The 20,924-nt window shown below is 33.9% G+C and overlaps 1 protein-coding gene across 1 annotated transcript in view; it reads right to left on the minus strand.

The window, feature by feature from the left end:
- Dach1 (dachshund family transcription factor 1) overlaps positions 1–20,924 on the minus strand; it is a 359,268-nt gene that overhangs the window by 17,098 nt on the left and 321,246 nt on the right. The window lies entirely within an intron of this gene.

Here is a 20,924-nt window from a genome sequence, read left to right on the forward strand (position 1 = left end):
GGTGCATTGCCTCATGTACTTTTCTTTGACAGAATGGTAGATTAGGGAATGGATTGAAATCATCAAGAATTTGCAGAAAGAATCTGCTTTCTACGTAAAAGATCCTAGTGATGCCAAAGTTGTGCTGTAGACCCCAGCTCCTTCCCACTGCAAGATGCTTTTTTGACAACTCCATCTGTTTGTTATTGTTAGATAATTTGAACACCACCAAGCTCAAGCTCATTATCTATTCTAGCTTATATCTCTGTGCCAAGCTACAAAGGTCAAACTACCAATCACTGCTTTTCATGATAGGTCCTGTTATGACCTATCATTTGAATTTCAAATATGTATTATTGTTGGATGCACAGAGATCCTTGTATTCACCGACAAACACTAAGAGAATCAGGAAGTTAATCACATGGGTTTCCTCCTCAATGGGATTGATAAAAATCAAATATCTGCCTCAAATCCAGAAAGTGGACAGCAGATTTTGCTAAAGACCTGGTGACATTTGTGCCATCTGTGGAAACAGACCTCACTCTTCTTTAGCAATAGATACAGACCTCACCCAAATTACCCAAAATAATTATACCAGACTCTTCTCTCCCTGACCATTACCCATCCTTAGGGGAGATGTCACTGTACTTTATGACCTGCTGACCTCTTTTGTGTCAGAGACCATACTAGATTCTAGGCCTTTTAGCTATAGAAGCCACCCTCTTGGTCACAAGTACTTAATAATGGAGTTCCAATGTAGTTATCCCTTAAGTTTTATTGTATACCTGGAATTGGAGTGATTGACCTGATTGTTGCCTGGAAATTGAAATATTTTTCCAAATTATACTGTGTTTTAAATATGCTGACAATGAACTTCCTGGCATTAGACTCCCAAAGTCTCATCTATGTAGACAAAGTCTTTCTGCATGGGGTTTTCATTCTTATCTCTTGGCGGTTCTCTTCTCTGCCATGACAATTTCAGGAATCCTCATAGTCTCAGTTTGCTCATTGTTTCATTTTGATTCAATTACATTTTTCATTTATTTGTCTCTACTCTCCTACATAACGTTAATATTACTTAAGATTTAATATACTGTTTCAGATTTAGGAAAAACCAAGGGGACTGGTATTTTATTTTGATAAATATTTTAGGAAACATCTAATACCACCCATAGACACAATCATGTGCTAGCTAGTTTTTTTCATATTGACTTGACACAAGTAAAAGTCATCTAAGATGAGAAAACTTCATTGGAGAAAATGCCTCCATAAGATCTGGCCACTGTGGGTGGTGCCAGCCCTCGACTGGTGGTCCCAGGTTCTATTAAAACATGGGCTAATCAAACCAAAAGCTCTAATCCTTGATGACCTCTGCAGCAGCTCCTGCCTCCAGGTTCCACCTTGTTTGAGTTCCTGCTCTGACTTCCTTGGATGATGAACAATGGTATTGAAGTATTCACTAAATAATTCCTTTTCTCTCCAACGTTATTTTGATCATGGTGTTTTATTATAGCAATGGTAGACCTAATGAGAAAATCACATATACAAAGAGCACAGCTATGTGCTCTTTGCAAAAGTTATATGAATTACATTGGCAGTACATCTACCATCTCAGACATGGGCTTGCTTACAGATTGTAAATGACTGTACATCTGAAGAATGAGTAGCCTCATTTGTGCTCCAAAAACACTTTCTAATCTATTCAGACAATGTGTCCAAATACTTCATTCCTTTAAAAGATATTGCTACAACCGCACGTCTTGCAAAAAATCAAAACATAAATTTTATGCTTCCTTTATAAATTTTAGTTTTCAGCCTGAAAATAGTATATATTGAGTTCCTATAACAAAAAAAAACCTGAAAATGAGTTCTGTTGGGAAATTGATATATGGATATATAAATGCTTTATGAAGTATATTAGTCTTTAAATATATGTATAAGCATGTATATAATATAGGTATATTTTGATAATTTAAGTTATCCATGATTCATATAATAAAATCTAATACAGAAATATTTCATATTTTAATTAATATTTTACTTATAGTTCATGCCACTCTTCAAAATAACTTGATGATGGAGGAAGGTCATTGGCTAATAAAGGAACTGCCTTGGCCCATTTTATTGGTTAGGAGATAGGTGGGAGTAGTAAACAGAATAGAACGCTGGGAGGAAGAGGAAGTGAGCTCAGACTCCACAGCTCTCCTCTAGGGAGCAGACGCCCTGCCCCGCTCCCGGCAGACACACGCCATGAAGCAAGCCAGGTTAGACATGCTGAACCTTTCCCGGTAAGACCGGTGCTCACAGATTATTAGAGATGGGTTGATCGGGATAACAGAATTAGCCAGTAAGGGCTAGGGCTAAAGGGCCAAGCAGTGTTTAAATGAATACAGTGTGTGTGTTGTTATTTCGGGCATAAGCTAGCTGGGCAGGCGGCCGGGGTGCTGGGAACGCAGCCCTGCCGCACCCTTATTACTACAACTTGAGATCTGCAGAAGGCAGAAGGCAGATCTCTATCAATCTGACACCAGGCAGGTCTACTTTCAGAGTACAAGGCCAGCCTGGATTACATAATCTACAGCCTGCCCCAAAGGTCTGTACATTGAAACTCATTAGGAAAGTAAGTTAAACCAGAATACCATCTCAAACTATTCAGAACAGCTTTCCTGAAAAACAAAGGATACTAAGTATCTTCTAGGATACTTGAACAGGAAAAGTTTTTCCAGCTTTGACATAAATTTAAATTAATGTAGTTATACCAAATGTTCTTCTATGAAGGTTCATCATAAAATTAAAGACAGTTATGATATGACCCAGATATCACACCCATAAGCATTAATGCAAAAGGTCTGAAAACAGTTACTCTTTGCACCTATATTCGTTGTAGCATCATTTAAAAATATCCAAGCTATGAAATTTATGTAAGTGTCCAGCAGGGGATGAACTGATAAAGAAAACAATATGGATCTATGTGCATACAATGCATTTCCATCATATCAAAAACACTCCAGGGTTTGCCCCATGCCCAAGAGTAGTAGCTTTTTCTTCCTTTTTTTTTATCAGAAAACAGAGTCCATGTTTTTATATCTGTGTAATTGTGTGCTCTTAACTCAAGTAGAATATAAAAAAATGGTGACTCACAGAAATAGAATGTATGTGACAGTATTTGAGGTTACTGTGGGAAATAAGAAGGTCATGGTCAGAAGGATTAAAGCTTACATAGGAATTGTGTGTTTGTGTTGTCCACTATGACAACTACAGCTATCACAGAACAGTGTCCATTTCCAAAGTATTAAAATCAAATATCCTCTGTTCTCATCACAAAATGATTGGAGACATTTGAGGTTATCCAGATGTTAACTAGATTGATTTAATGATGCTAGTTGCTTTGCAAAATTAGTACCACCACAATGAATTCCAAAGATTCATGGAATCATCAATGCTTCAACTTTTAATAAAAGGTTAAAAGTAGGTACGTAACATAGCTGTGCTGTAGAACAATCCTTTCCTACACTATGACTATTCATTACTCTCACTGGTTCATAACAATCTGACAGGAAGTTAGATGGGGAAGCCAAACTGAGAATGATGAGAAGAAGGAGGGCAGAGTCAGGGAGATGCCAGCCAGACACTCAGGAGGCAAGGCATTTTAAAGGACATGTAAAGCCATGAGCCATTTGGCAATGCATAGATTAATAGTATGGGTTTATTTAAGAGGAAGATTTAGCTAGTAACAAGTCTGCGCATTTGTAATTAATAAGTAACACCTGAGCATTTGTAATTAATGTAAGCCTCTAAGTGATTACTTGGTACTGGTCAGTCAGGACAGGAAATATCCATTTACTTATCTGTTCTTTTAAAGATGATCTGTAAGTCATCTTTGCCTGCTATACAATCTAGCCTTTCTTCTTCAACTTCTGGTGAAATCTCACCAAACAGGAATAATACTAATAGTTAATGATATCTGCACAGCACCTTACAGTATGCAAAGACTGCTCACATATTCTTGTCTGAATTTTGCAAAGCGAACAAATTACAAAGATGTACCTTAATGTCAATGCTGAGTCTTAGAATATTCAGTAACCAGTGTTCCTGACCATGCTGTGGCACTAATTAACTCACTAACTGAGGGTTGGGATGGTAATGTGCTGTCTGTCAAACCTGTGACATCAGAATGGTGCCCTGATCTGAGCCACTTGCATTAAATTGGCAGGCTAAGTGATGCTTTTCTAGTCTTTACCTGGATGCCATTTTATTCAGTAATTGTACCCTGTAATTTGTATTTATTTATCATCTGCTATCATTTTTAAAAAGTACATGTTAAAACAGAATAAAGGTAAGCACAAACTAGAAATAATATGGTTTTATACATTCATGCATTGACATAATTATTGATAATCATTAATACATAAACTATTATAAGTAGTAAATCATTATATTCCAAATCATAAACATGCTTAATAATAAAAATAATATTTAGACATCTAAAGAGTCATTGGTAACATTATAGAAATTTTGCATACACTTAACCCCAAATATGTCATGTAAAATAATTATACATTTTAAAGATAAAGAACAACTGCCTAATAATGAAAAGAAAAAAATCAAATTTGACTTCTTTGTGATATAAATATTTAACATAAACTGGATTTTTTGCATATCTTTTGTTTTATAAAGATAGCTTGTAAATTTACTGGTTTGTCAAGATTTCAGCATTTCTGTGAGGATTTCTGGTTTTCAGTTGTCCTATCAAATTTCTTACAAATGAATAGAACTATACTTTGGAATACTTTTCAAAGCAAGATAAACAAGAATTGCATTCCAGATTCAAGTATGCAATTACCAATCTAAATATTTACACAATTATTTGGGAAATGAACGCCAATGGGATTGCCAGAAACAAGGAACTAAAGTCTAGTAATACTGTTGTTTAAATGAAGAAGCAATAGACAAAATTTAACATTTTCAATGTTGATTTATCACCACACTAACATCAGTTTCCATAAAATTCTCCCTCGGTAGTTCCACTTTATGAACAATTTTTAAAGTAGTGAGTTGGTAACATTCAGTAAAATATGAAACTAAGGTTTTAAAGACTGTAGACTCTCATGTTATTCGCAAAGTTGTTTAAACCAGTGTTGTTTAACAGCATGTAATGACAGCTCATCTTTCATAAGGATTTGCATGACTCTGGAAACATGGCCATCAGTTACTATGTTCACTTAGATGATCTTGACTTGGACTAAACAAGGATGTGTTGCTGAGAGGCACAATATTGGGTTTTTCTAATTCAACTTGAAATCAACTCAATAAAATTGGGCCAGGTGCCATCATTGGTTACATTACTTTATCTATAAAGAAGCAATAGGTATTTTTGTCTGTATCTTAATTTTTGTGTAAGACAATAATAAAAATATATAAATAACATACCTGGCATGGACAAAAATTAATTATTGTCAGATTTTGACTATGCTATGAGAAATCCCTGGAAAGTTTGTACAAATGTCACATGAATCGGTGACATTCTAACTAATCCTTACATGTAAAGACAGATTCATTTCAGAGAATATGATATCCATCCAATGAGCATATATTTTTTATTTTACCTGTCACATTTACTATTTTTACAGTCACTGAGACTTTGACACATATTTTCACTTGTAAGACACATTGATAACTCATCTTGAATTCTTTGGGTAATGTACATCTCCCAAGTGTAGTACAAAAGTAGTAAATTCTTTAAAAATCCTATGGATGTGTGATGTCCTTCTGTATATGGGCTGCTTTTACTGGTTGATAAATAAAGTTTTTTTTGGCCAATGACTTAGAAGAGTAAAGCCAGGTTAGAAATATGAACAGAGATATAAAGAGAGAGTAGGCAGAGTCAGAGACGCCATGTAGCTTCAGAAGAAGAAAGACGCTAGAATCTTCCCAGTAGGTCACAACTTTGTGACCATACAGAGATTAATAGAAATAGGTTAATTTAAGATGTAAGAGCTAGGTAGAAATATGCCTGAGTTAGCAACCAGGCAGCAATTGATATAGTTTCTATGTGATGATTTGGATCTGGGCAGCCAGGAAACAAAGAAGCAGTCTCCGTTTACAATCTCATGCAATTCATTTTAATGATAATAATTTAATTTTAATAATTTGAATAACCATGGATGCTTCTTTGAAATTGTATTACATTCTGTTATTTGTGTGTGTGAGCGTGTGTTTGTGTGTGTGTATGCATGTGCATGTTGTCTACAGACAAGTCCCTAAAGAAGGACAACCAGGCAGAAATCAGAGTTTTCTCCTCCTACTATATGGACCTTGGGGATCCAACACAGGTCCTTAGGCTGGGTAAAAGGTGTCTTTACCTACTGAACCTTAGAGCTGACCACATGGACATTTCTTATTCTTTGAGATAGTCACATTTGTAAAATGTCTCATGTAACGGGTAATTTGAATTATGTACACATAAAGGATGATGTAGGGGAGAGGGCTTCAAACTACCATCTCAAGTTTGCCTGAAATCGGAGCTAATAAGAACCAGAAATATTGAATTCAATCAAAAAGTGAAGTGTTTGTCAGCTTTAGCCTGCTTTTGAGTCAAATTATGAGATTTTAAAAAATTTGTTTTTATGCCACGCAAGATAACTCTGTATTTGACTCCTTGGTTGTAGTTGTCTTACTATTACCAGAGAATAAAGAAAATCACAGCTTGTGTAGCATATCACAGTGTAACTCTGTAAAAGAATTTGTATTTCTGAGTCCATTTAGAAAATACAGAGTACTTTTGGACTCACAGTACCACCTAGGTAGCAAAGGTCAGTGGTGTACTCTCCTCTGTGACTTCAGAAGAAGTAGGTGAGGACCTTTCATGTTGATTATATCTAATTTTCATTCACCTGTGGAATTCACTCTTATCTCCAGTGATGATGGATAAAGCCTATATTGTACAAGTTTATAGCACTTTGGCAGAGATACATAGGAAAACAAGTCATGACTACGATAACTCACATTCAGATAAGCTTAGAAGCATATTAAGCACCCCAAGCCATTAAAAAAATAGTCATTATAATTATTAATACAAGCTAATATTTTACCATGATGAGCAAACATCTACTTCTTAATTCTACTGCCATGACTTCATGAGCTTCAGAATTAAATGTAAAGCCATAGCGTGGACTCAAAGTTAAACACAGTACACCTGAATACATATGGGGATGATTTATGGTCTGAAGTCCTCAATCTAGCGCTCTTTCTCCTAGGGAGAAATAAATAAAGAATGAGAGTCACATCCAATAATTTGTAGCCATCATTCATCGTTTTATAGGTATAATTAGTAAGCTTAAGTGGAACTCTGTTTGGAGATTTACTATCTCAGGAGTGTGATTATATATGAATTAGAAGAGTGTGTAGTTACTCCACACTGTATGATAATACAAATCATATTAACAGAGATTTGCCAAAATATAATTAAAAAATTGGGAGGCACTAATATTTCTATCTTTAATTTGAGTAAAAGTGTAGTTTATCTGTTATTTAATTTATAAGTATTCACATATCATTTTTAGCTTTAAATTAATCTTCTTTAAGTATTTTTAAAATTGACCTAAATAGTGAAATCCACACCCTGTTGTGAAAGTTTCAAGTGCCCTGTGGAGTCTGTTGCGTGTTACTTCCATCTGCCAGTTAACAGAGTGCTATAAAGAAGAGTCGGTGTGATCTGTACAGAGAAATGCTTTCATTAACTAATTTCTTAAGTATTATCTTTCCCAGGATATGTGCAGAGTTTTCTAAGAATGGATATGTTTGGAGATTCTATTATATGAAAATTGTGTCTAGTTTTAAAAACAGCCAACAATGGCTTTTACCACTCATTTTTCTAAACTCTCTGTTATTTTATGTCTATGTTAATTTATGTCAGAAGAGGAGAAGGTTCAGAAGGTGGCTATACCTGTCTTCTGAGATGTAGCGATTGTGAATCTGAAGAATTAAAGTTATTTGTTTACACACTCAGTGTTAAAACAAGAAGAAATAGAAACATGGGAATATGAATCCAGAAGCTCCTATGTAGAGTCTATGTGTATGTATTCACACAGACCATGGACACATCACACGTGGGGTTACATCAAAGAAACAAACTGATGTTTTTGACATTCTGCTGGTAGCGGAATATCAGGAGAGGAAGTCTTTAACAGTTAAAGTAAAATCCCCAAGTCACATCTTGAATGCTACTAGAGCATTCTCTTAGTTCATTTAGTTCAGTACTGATTTCATGGCACTAAAGAACATTATGTTAATTTAAATCTTTCTTACATTCAGTTTAATAAATTATGTTCATGTCAAACAAATTCTCTTTTAGAATTTATCTTATCATGGATTTATTAATCCCCCTATAAATGTTTGGATCTTTATTATAAAGAAAACTAAACTTTGTTTTTTTTAGAAAGCACTTCTTAAGAAAATGTGATGACAACAGAAAATGCCTGTTCACCAAAGATGAGTTTCACAGCAGTTCCAAAGTCAACCTAATTGATTTTTATCATGTTACTAAACTTTACAGGGACAGAATTATAGATTTGCATTATGAATGTTAATCTTTTAAAATTTATGCCACCATTATTATCTGGGCTACATTTAGGTGCTCAGAACCACTTCGTAAATGGTGATGAAATAAAAAGTTGTCTGTCATATAGAAAGCAAGGCATATGAAAGCAAAAGTGACTCAGATCTTCAATTAGGTATTAAGCTCAAGTGATGTATATCCATGTGCCTCAGTTTCCCCAAATATTAAAGGAGTTTGCCATAGAGATAAAAGAAAAAAAGAGGGAAAAATAAAAAAAAAACAACATTCCACAAACCTTCAGCTGCACTAGGAATGAACCTCTTTATGGCAGCCTAAAAGGTGCCTTCATCGTAAAGAATGAATGCCATGGACAGCCTTATGTCTTTTTACTTCCAATCTCTTCCTTACATTTTCTCAGCTCCCGTGAATATATATGATTTGGCACTAGATAGGTATTGTGGATTCCAACTCTTCCAAGGCACGTCTCTTGGTTTTCACTACCATCCCTCAGTTTGTGCGAGAAGAACCCCCTGCTGCAATTATTCAATAGACAGATTTAGAATGAACATGAAGCTAGAAAGCTTCGACCAGGAAATACTGTTGATCTAGCAATCGTTACCAATATGAAAGTAAATTTTAATGGACTTACTCCTTTGAACTAGCTAAAATATTGTCATCCAGTAAACCTTTTCCTAAACAATTGAACATACTAATTTTGCTTATCTTTACCTTCATTGTTTGGTATCTCAGCCATAAAAAGAACATTGCCATTGTAAGAACTGTTCAGAATGTATGAGTCAGTTCTTCAAACTAAAGAGCAATTTTCATTTTCCAAATGCTTTGCCACCTTTTAGAAAGTGAGATTGAACTTTCTTTTTTTAAAGTGTAAGTGCTGTTGAAATGATACTGAATGCTAAATGATGTGTTTGTTTTTCAGCTGTTGTAAGTCTAAAGAGATTTTTTGAATACTTCAATTATAAAAACATTTAAAACATACAAACTTGTGCAATTTTTATTTTAATGAAGATGAGAAGTTCATTAAAGAAGATAAATATTTCATTAGATCTTAAATAAAACAAAGAGATTTTTTGGCTTCTCTCAGCACAAAATTCCTTTGAAAGATTAATTAATACATGCAAATTATGCAAATTAGACCCATGCAAATATTTTATGAAGACAATTAAGGGAACCATTAATTACTGCTTTTTTTGCTTCAGTGAGATTCATTCATTTAATTTTAATTTCACTTTAACTGTTTTGATGTATAATCTTTCAGCTAAGAACTTTATCTTTCCTGGCGGGTCACTTAAACTTATAAATTCCATCAAGTGAGCACGCAGAAGTCTGTAAAGGTATTCTTGAGACTATGTTTAGTATCAAGAGAAATTCTTGACACAATGCACTCCCACAAACAGGGAAACTGGAAGGGAATGTGAGCTCATTCTTGGCCAAGGTTCAACTGTTGGAAAAGCAATTAATTTGCTTTGGCTGTGCTAATATAGGGGAATTAGAAAGTGTGACACAAGACAAATAGAAATAATTAGTTCTCCAAAATGATGTTCTCATTAATATGGTTCGAACAGTAGAAATAAAAATAACATTATTGTGGCATGTCTGCATTCTGTCCCTAACCATGGGAGGTGGAATAACGCACCATAAGCTTTTTATATTTATGGTCTAAATGATGATGTTTTAATTTTTTTCTGAGTGAGTGTTTTGTCAAAGGGTGTTAAATGTCATGAATGTCTAAATATCATAGGCTATCCAAGTTGACAATGTATTTTCCATGACCATTTGTTTGTGTATCAATTTTTAAAATCTGTTCATACTTATTCCATATTTAAACAAACAAAGACAAGAATTCCTTGTTTGTAACTAAAATAGAGAGCACACAAATGACACGCAAGTATAATAAACTATTTTAAAACATATATTTATGTTACATTTTAAAGAAGTTATCCTGTCTCTTAAAGTTCCCTTAGATGTTCAGACTATTATAACGGGAAGGAAGGCTCTGAAGCTAGAGATTCATAGTGTATCCTGTAAATTCAATGATATAACTTATATGCATCTTTTACAGTATGATCTTTGATAAGCAAAACATTGGTTACAAGACTCATTGATTTCCGCCCTTGATAACAGTAGTTCAAAATTCTAAACACAGACTTTTAAGTAAGTTTCTCCTAAAAATGAAGATAACATTCTAACAAAGTTAAAGGAATGAATATATTGGCCTTAATAAAAAATTCTCGTTACTTCATGTGCTTAGTGTCAGCAATTAGAATTATGTATTTATGATTACAATATCAGAGTCTAATTAAAATACTCTTCTCTGACACATTTCTCACTCTCAGTTTGTCGTCGACGCTAAGATGCTGTGAATGTTACAATAGATGCATATGTTATGATTTAGTGCTGACTTTCTCAGTATTTGCTAAAAGCAGCTCATAAACGTTCTTACAAAGGTGACTTTATTTCACTCCTCCTTAAATTCCTGAATGTCCTCCTTTATTCAATTCCATCGAAACAGATCCATGATATGCTTTGTAAATTATAACCAGTTGTGAATTTTATTGATATATTTTGGTTAATCACTTTTCCACATCAGTAATTATGACACTAAATCAAAACAGATTCATCATTGATCCTTAAGGTTCACTGTTAATATTATTCCCAATTTCCACTTATTGCTTTCTTTTATTTCAGTTTTCAGACATCCCTCAAACCCTATCGTAAATGCATTTACAAACAAGGTAAGTGGCTTCAGTTTTTTAAAAGGTATTAGTTCTGTATTAAGAATGGTACTTCGATACTGATAGAAATTTTCTCTCACAGTATTTATTTACTTCTCTAAACTTGCAAATCGAGTTAACTTTGTAATCCCAGATATATGACATAAATAATTTCTGTAGGACTAAAATTCACATCCAATCCTTCTTTATGGCATTTTTTTCAAGAAAAATGATATCATATGCATTACAAATTTGCTATATGACATCAAATACAAGGAAACAGTTTTACATAATAATAATGAATATGCTATATCAGTATTTTAGTGCTTTGGCAGTTAGTGCTTACTAAGATTATTTTTCAGAAAAACTGGTTGAAGTAAAGCAAGTTTTTAAGTTTTTCCCAACATTCTATAAGAGAGTTTCAGCCTTTAGAATTGAGGGATAGTAACAAAAATTATTTTTAATATTTTTTTACAGAAATAACAATGTACATACTGGAATTATAAGTAAACATTAACTTAATACTTTACAAAATTTTGAATAGACATGTATCCCTCAAAATACTTAATACTAATCCATAAGATTTCTAGTTAAACGAAAAGTTAGCAATGATTCATAAGTATGGAACCATAGGCTGCTTATTGGTTACTGCCTACAATCGATATCACATTTTATTCAACTTAATCAATACCATCTTAAATTGATTAGCTGTGTTGAAATATTGCCAAAATCAGTGTAAAAGGACTGAAAGAACTAAATTTCTTATTTTCGTTTTCTTCAAGTAATATTTTTCTAATACTTAAATTCTTAGATGAAAGAAAAGGGTTGAGGTACTTTCTAGGCTGTTATTTCCAAATGACACTACACAGCAGGAACCATTTTTCAATGCTGACTGCATAGAGCTATATGTAAACTCTATGCTATTATTATTGCTTATTTTGTTTTGGTTTTATAATGTCTATTCTTTCTCTTTTATTTTAGTTACATTTTAATATGGAAAATTGGTATACATAATTAAATTATTTTTGTAAACAATACACAAATAGTTAACTATCGGACTAATTAAAAACTGTATACTAAGTGATGACCAATTATCCAAAAAAGGAAATGAAAATTACTTTTTTAGAGCAATAACAACTTTAGGGTTTACCAGTTGACAAATATATAGTAAATATGTTATTTCATAAGAATCAAATTTAATATTAACTGCTAAACTGTATCTGTGTGAGTACTAATGCCTAGAGGATGTTTAATGCGTATTAACTCTTTAAGATTGAGTTTTCGGTAGTAAGGAGGCCACTTGTTTGTCCTGGCCACCCAGAGCCAAAATAATCACACAGAAACTGTATTATTTAAATCACTGCTTGGCCCATTAGCTCTAGCTCCCTATTGGCTATTTCTTACATATTAACTTAACCCATCTCCATTGATCTGTACATCACCATGAGGTCATGGCCTATCAACAAAGTTTCAGCACATTTAGCAGCGGCTCCATGGTTTCTCTCTAACTTTGTTTCCTTTCTCCCAGCATTCAACTTAGTTTTCCCCGCCTAGCTCTGTTCCTTTATAGCTCTGCTATAAACCCAAAGCAGTTTCTTTACTCATCAACGGTAATCAAAGAATACAGAGGAAAATCCCACATCAGGTTTGATAAAAGATTAAAATAGTAAAGCAGATACTGAAATCTAGGAGACATTTTAGAACTTCTGAACTGTTGGTTCTGAAGGGATATGTAAGCAATCCTCATGCCCACATGCAACTCAGAGTTTGTTTTCATGTACAGGAAAGAAAGTTTACAGCAAGCAAATATATGCCAATCCAGTGTTGCTTACACTTTCATGAAGTCCTTTTCACTTGTGAGTCTAAGGAGGCATCACTTAAGCACTGTAGAAGCTTGAGTCTGGGGTTGCCTTTAAAAGCCTCTGTTCAAACACACTATTCAAACACATATTCCATAAGAATCCAAAGGCTTGTGTATTAATTAGGGTTTCCATTTTATTTCCACAAAAACACCATCATCGAGAGCAACTTGGAGAGGAACGGGTTTATTTGGTTTTCACGTAATGGGTCATAGTGTATTGAGGGAAGCCAAGGAAGGAACCTGGATGTAGGGAATGTGGTTCACTGGCTGCCTTTATCAGTAACTTAGCCCTCTTTCTTATAGAACTCAGACCAACTGTCCAGTGTTGGCTCCACCTACCATGAACTGAATCCTCCCACATCAGTTATTAACTGAGAAAATGCTGGCAATCAGCCAGACTTATGAAGGCATTTTCTCAACTGAGCGTACCTTTTCAGAGATGACTCTAGCTTATGTCGACTTGACAAAATATTAATCAGGACAATATGCTAGGTAGAAATTATATATATTAATGATGTTATATATCTATTATAAATCCACTACATGTTAAATTTTGGGGATTAAGATGAATTATTATTGTAAGTATAGCTATTTTTAATTATATTTGCTACTATTTAAAGAATGAGGTGTTCTCAGTGTGTGAAAATTACTATAAGCAACATATATGCATAATATCCAATGAAAGAGTAAATACTAAGAAAGAAATTAATGCTTTGCTTTGTAAATCATTTTTTGGTAGTAATTAATTGCAGATTGTACTAGTAACAAATTTAATTTACTCACAAGGTTCTGGGTACTTGAAATGAGTGATATGGCTATAAGTAGTTATGCTAAAACAGTAACACGCTTTGCCAGGCTTTGTTTGTGGAAGAGAAAAACTTCCTGGGCTTATAAATCTCTATTCCGGTGCAAACAATACAACTAACTGGAAGAATGACAATCAAGGAATTAATTGCCCCTCTGATCTTTACTTTTCCTTTTAATTATGAAAAACAAGAGAAACAGCTCCATAAACATTCATTCTCAACCTTATTGCCTAATCTTAGTTGTTGACTTGATTAAATTGAAAAGTGACTGAAAGATTGATAAAGTGCCCCTCAGGGTGTGTTTGTGAAGCTGTTTCCAGCAAGGAGGAACTGAAGAGAGGATCAACCCTGAATGCGGTCCATGTTGGTCCTACTGAGTGTTGGTGATCTGCATGGATTGAAAACAAGAGGGAAAGAGAGAAAGTTTGCCCAAGGGGAATCCTTCATCTTTGTTTCTCAGGTGCCATGCACATAGCAAGTCTGTTTTGCATTGCCCTCACTACTGTGGTAGCCTGAAACCTCTGGAACTTTGATCCAGAAGGAATACTTTCTACCTTAAATTGTTTTTCTAAAATATTTACTCAGCAATAGAAAAATCTATCACTCTATAATTAAATGTAATAACTAATGTATAGATTCTTAGTAAATATGTAAAATCCTAAAGTCTAAATGAAAAGTCTTTTATTAGGATATTTTCTACATGCTAGAACATTTAAGACAATACAAAACTAGATAAAGCATGTAAGTTCAAGCAGAACATGGAGAAGGAGGCCTAGATCCCAACACACTGGAGGCAAAGGCAAAGGAGCTGCAAGATACAATAGCCTAAGACACAGTAAGAACTGGATCATAGAACAAACACACACACACACACAAAGTATACACACTCACAATTATACACACCGAGACTAAGTACACATACATGTACACAACGTATACACACACATACACTAACAGCCCACCAGAGACAAACATATGCACATACACAGACATATACACAAGCTACATACATACACAAAAACAAACACCCACACAAAAGCACACACACTTGCACACATGCACACACGCACACACACAGCACATATACATACACACATATCTCTTCACAGCTTTCATCCTGATAATTTGTAGCTGTAGCTGTAGCTATCAGTCAAAGAGAAATGCTCTGTTTTAAAGGGGAAAAGAGCATATCATCTAACAACTGCAAACTAAATGCACTCAGGAAGAAAAGGCAGCGATGCACCAAACAACTGGAACGCATTACAGGCCTAACTCCAACAAACTCTTGCTGCAACCTTTAATAAGCCATCTGCCCTCATTAAGCCTCAGTTTCCTCCTTTGTTCAACAAAGAGTTTCAATCTACCACAATGTCCTTTCCCAATACTGAGGCAATCACATCAAGAAAGTGTGCTTGGCATAACATCAATGTTAAAATGTATTTGTGGAAGAGATGAATAATTTAAAAAGTCAGCATGCATCTTCAAATATCTAGAAGGCAGAAAGAAGATATTTTTAAATTGAACAAAAAAAGATTATGAATGTGAAGGCAAGCCTTTTATGTGTTTTCATTGGAATAGTATTTGGTTTTCTATGATCTGAGATCAGTCAAAAAGAGAATAAAAAGCCAAGTAGTTTTGATTACGGCTATTGGATGTAAATAAAAGAAATGTACTTTCAAATAAAGTCAAGATTTTGTAAGCTTAACTTGCAGATAGAGTAAGATGTCAGAATAACCACAGTTCATGTCTACATTTTAAGGCAAAAATGGTTATTTTGACTTAAAATGACAAGATATTAGTGAAGAAATAAAAAGAAAAAAAACTGTTATTAGGGAAGTATAAGTTTTGAGACATTTTTGGAAAATTTATGTATAATACATGTGAAAAAATAATACATACATGATTCTACAACATGGTAGAATTTGTAGAGCACACACTATTCAATATTTAATAATTTTCAAGTAAAACACACTCTATAATAAATTGAGGTTAACTTATACAAACAAAAGATACATTTTATAAGTATGCTTATAGGATAATAAAATATGAATTTAAAATAAAATATTTAATATAGGTATATATTTAATGGTCTGAATTGGAGCTAAAAATACAAAGAATGAATACAAAGACAAAACTACTAATTAAGCCATCAAACAAAAACAATAATTCTGGGATCCTTGGAGAATATTCAAAGTAACACTCCCCCCCCACTTTGGTTTTTCAAGACAAAGTTTTGGAGCCTCTCCTGAAACTAGACCAGGTTGGCCTCAGACTCACAGAGATCTGCCTGCCTCTGCCTTCCGGGTGCTGGGATTAAAGGTGTGTGCCACCACCACCCAGCAAGTATGACTTTCTTTATCAGAATCATGTCATCTCCCCCACCTGCTATCAGTTTCTCCAGCTGAAAACCAGTCCTGTAGGATCTTCACATACACCAGTGCTTCACATACACTGGTGCTTTTTATCAGTGCCTGATTTGTTCCTTCAGGGAATATGCAACAAGCCACATACAGGACCAACACTCTGCCAGACAACAGGGCCACAGTCAGGAACAAAACAAGATAGCAAAAGCTCTGCCTCCAGACACAGCTGAAGGAATCTGACATGGGTGGCAAGGCACAGCTTTTTCCTGAGGATAAACAGAAAGTTCCCTGCACTAAGAGGAGGAACTGGATCTGAGCAGCCAATAGGTAATTAAGGGGCAGGAGAAGAGGGAAGATGGAAGTACTCTTGGACAAAATAACTTTTAAATTAAGACGGTGAGGATGGTTAAGTCTACAGCAGAGGGTGTAAAGTGTTCCATGTGGTTGGGACTGGTGAAAGTTGGGCAACAGTGTGACTTCCAGGAAAAGAGAAAAAAAAATTCACTGTTAGATACATAGAATGGTAGGCGACACAATTGAGCAGAGAATGAAGTATGCTGGAGAAAGGAATGCCAGCCTCAATCCTTCCTCCATGCGTATTAAGGAATAGATTAGAATAGATGAAAGGACTACAGGGAGGCAGATTCGTGCACTGTATTTGAGTTTCTTGTGAGGCAACAAATACAAAAAAATCATGTATTATAATCTAATATAGCTAAAACATATCTAAATGAATTGAGGAGATGCTATCGGCTTTCAAACTAAATAATATGAAATCATTAAAAATGTTGATAGCTACGGAGAGAGAATAATGCAGGCACAGGATTTAAGTGAATAACGGTATCTAGCTATGCCCATTTAGAGTGTGCATGTGTTTCAATGTGAAAGAAGAATGAGGTTTGGTGGTGTATTTGTTGAATGAACAATAAAAACTACTTGCTGAAGGTTTCTATGAATTCTCTCTATACATTAAAAGACCTTATTAAAAGGGCAAAGTAGAGTAAGTGTTTCGAACTAACAGAAATTACAATAGAGATGCCTGTCACAATGCACAGCACAGAAAGACTAATTGGAATGCAATTCAGATACTGAAACAAGATTTGGATATTCATTCTGCATTTAGAATGGTAGATGGAAGTTTCTGTCCTGCTCAGTCCTGCAGCCATTTAGTCCCAAAGAAACACACAGAGGATTACATTAATTATAAACCGTTTAGCCTTTTAGCTCAGGCTTATTATTAACTAACTCTAACAACTTAAACTAACCAATAATTCTTGTCTTTGTTCAGCCATGGGGCCTGGTGCAGCATTGCTCAGTGTAGCATTTTCAACTTGCTTTCTCTGTGTCTGGTGGGTGACTGACTCTATGCCTATCCTCTTCCCAGAATTCTCTTAGAATGGTCATCTGGTCTATACTTCCTGCTTGGCTACTGGCCAATCAGCATTTTATTAAAATAATACAAATAACAAACCTTTACAGTGTACAAGAGCATTATCCCACATAGACTCTCAATGAAACTTGTAAATTTTGAGTTAATTATTTGCCATATCAACAATGAAGAATTTTCCCTGTGCACTATAACAGATTGATTTGACTAGCCATGAAAAAGGTAAATGACTAAAGAATATTATTCCTTGGGAATATTTCCTAAACCATTATGTGTTGTTCTTCCCCATTTTCTTGTTTTCTATTGTTTTTTTGGAACTGGTTATACAAAATGCCTGTGAGAGACTGTCTAGTCAATTGAGGGGCTAATATGATGCCAAGTAACTGACATATGAGAAGAATTTAAGTACCCAGCTTCGAAGAGAGCAAATCCAATGCCAAGTGTGGCATTATTTATGGCTAAAATGTTAAAAATACACTATGAGCGTAAAAGTTGTAGGCCATTTTTTGTATTCCAATTAAGATGGTTCTATTTCAGAATAGAGAGTGATTTCTGTTATGGTTGGATTGGGAGTAAGAAAACAGCTGTGCCTATTACCACAGCTGGGTTCAGGGACTCTTGGTGAGAATGTGAGGAAGGTTTATGTGATTGTTTGTTGTAGTTTTCATTTTTGATACATGAAGAGACTCTCAAAAAACACAACGGAGACTGGTTCCCAAAAAGAGAATGAGTTTGAACACTTTACTTCCCTTATCTGTTCAGCATTTAGACAGATTTTTACTAGCACTCACTTCATTGTTTGATTTCTCTAGATCATACATAATGAAACTCTGTTCATGGCAAATGTGTTAAGTGATTCTTACATTAAAAACAAAACAAAATAAAAAACATTAAAAAGGCAAGGAAAGAGGAAAGAGAGAAGAAAGAAAGAAAAGAAGGAAGGAAGGAAGGAAGGAAGGAAAAGAAAAAAACTTTACATAATGGAGTTGGGGGAACTTTTTTGCATTATTTAAAATGCATAAATGTGTACTTTAAAAAGAACAGGGATGATATAGTGGTGCTTTCCTTTAATGCAAGCATTTAGAAGGCTGAGGAAGGTAGATTCTGTGAGTTCCAGGATAGCTTGGTCAAGAAAGAGAAAGAAGAGGATGATGAGGAAGAGGGAGAAGAAGAAGAAGAAGAAGAAGAAGAAGAAGAAGAAGAAGAAGAAGAAGAAGAAGAAGAAGAAAAAGATGAAGAAAAAGATGAAGAAAAAGATGAAGAAAAAGGAGGAAGGAAAAGAGAGCTAGAGAGAAAGTAAGAAAGAAAAAAGAGAGAAAGAAGCAATTAATAAGTATAAAAATTTCATCTGAGAATATTTTAAAAATAATATTTCGGAAAAATCGTTAAGCAAAATTATGAATGTTACTAAATGTTTTGTAGTGAAAACTGCATTTTGAAAACAACAATTGGAAGAAATATAAATGAATGATTTTTCTGTTTAAAAAATAATCTTATAATATTTAAATTAGTTTTAAATTATTTGCTAACATTTTGCTTCTCAAATCTTGAAATAATTTGGTTATGTTTACTATGCTATTCAGTTGGTATAATTCTTGGTAACAAAAGGAAGACAATGAAATGTTTTTCTTTCAGAATAAGTAAATCAAATAAACACAAATTTGGAATGGTCAAGATTCAGCCTTTTACAGCAAGAATTTAATTACATTAAAGTACAGAGTTGAGTTTATGTGAACTTTAAAATATAAAATAAAAATACAATACTTTAATTAATTACCAAATTCTTTCTTCAGTGCACATTGACAGATATATTCCACAAGATATAATAAGCATATTGTGGTGTGATTTAAAATTTTTTGAGACAGAATTTCACTCAGTATCCCAGGATGGTGTCCAACTTGCAATCCTCTGCTCACGTCTCCAAAGTGCTAAGGACCACAGGAATGCATCACCTCAACTAACTCTTTAATCAGTTCTCAATATTAACAATGAATACATATAGAGATTATGTTCTTTATCATATTTGCTTAGTTTCAGTTTGGATCAAATGGAAGATTCTCTCTCTCTCTCTCTCTCTCTCTCTCTCTTTGTGTGTGTACGTACACATATCTGGCCTGTCTTGAGCTTTTTTTCAAGGATTTTAACATTATCTGAATTAGTGTATGTACAATCTCCGGTGTAAAGAGAATAGGGCCTATATTTTGCACTTCCTGATAATGAAGATTGGCTTTTTTGGAAGGGTAACTTTTTATTTTTACTATATATGTTCTTTTTATATGAACGCCCAAATGGACATAACTCTACTGAAATCTATAATTCTTCTAAAAATGAGATTTTGCATCTAAAATTACATGAATTTTCAAACTTCTGCCTTTATTATTATTCTACATTATTAAAAATAAAATGTTTTCTAATATGAATAAGTCTTGCTATTTAATTAGTATGACAGCTGAAGAAATAAATATTAGTTAAAAACACATTGTTATATCACTAGGAATATTTCTTCAAATATTGTATAGTTATTTATTGCATATATGATACAAAACAAGTATATTACTTTTACATTAAGCCAAGGTTGACACTTTTGGAGCTGCCTGAGTAAGTAAAACAATTAGGATTAAATGATGGCCTAAAAATTATTGGGCTTGAAATGTAAAATAAAAGCCGTTGGGAAGATTATGGCCATTAATCATTTTAGTTTTCCCCTGGAAGAACCATCTTCACTTGGATCAAAAACAAATGTTCTTCATGTTGTTGGCAAATTTGTTGTATAGAGTGGGTGTCTGGAAGTAATGTTGCTTTCTGATTTTGTTCTTGCTCAGGAAGAAGGGCTCCACAGTATACCTATCTAGCTTTTCTGACACTTTAATACAACCTCTTTATTATTCAATGTATGATCTTACTCTGCAGATTTTTATTACTAAATAATATATTATAGTATATATAACATGTGGATATCCACATAGGACCTAAATAATCTTACTAACTCTTAACCTTGAGATAGACTATTTTGTATGTATCCTCTAGTAACTGTCACAAAAATGAAAAGACATGTTTAAATTTAAAATCTATTTGTATAATATATGACTTTATGTAGAGTAGAAATTAAAATCCCTGACAGAATCAGACAGTGCTTCAAATGTTCAATAAAACATTTACTGTGTCCAAGATTAAATCATACATTGTTTAAAATTAATTATTCCTTTTTAATTGCATCATATAAACAGAAAATGACCTGT

Source organism: Microtus oregoni, unplaced genomic scaffold (genome assembly GCF_018167655.1).
Source record: "Microtus oregoni isolate MIOR12 unplaced genomic scaffold, Mior012 000001F_ref0000356, whole genome shotgun sequence".
In the NCBI taxonomy this organism is placed as follows: Eukaryota; Metazoa; Chordata; class Mammalia; order Rodentia; family Cricetidae; genus Microtus; species Microtus oregoni.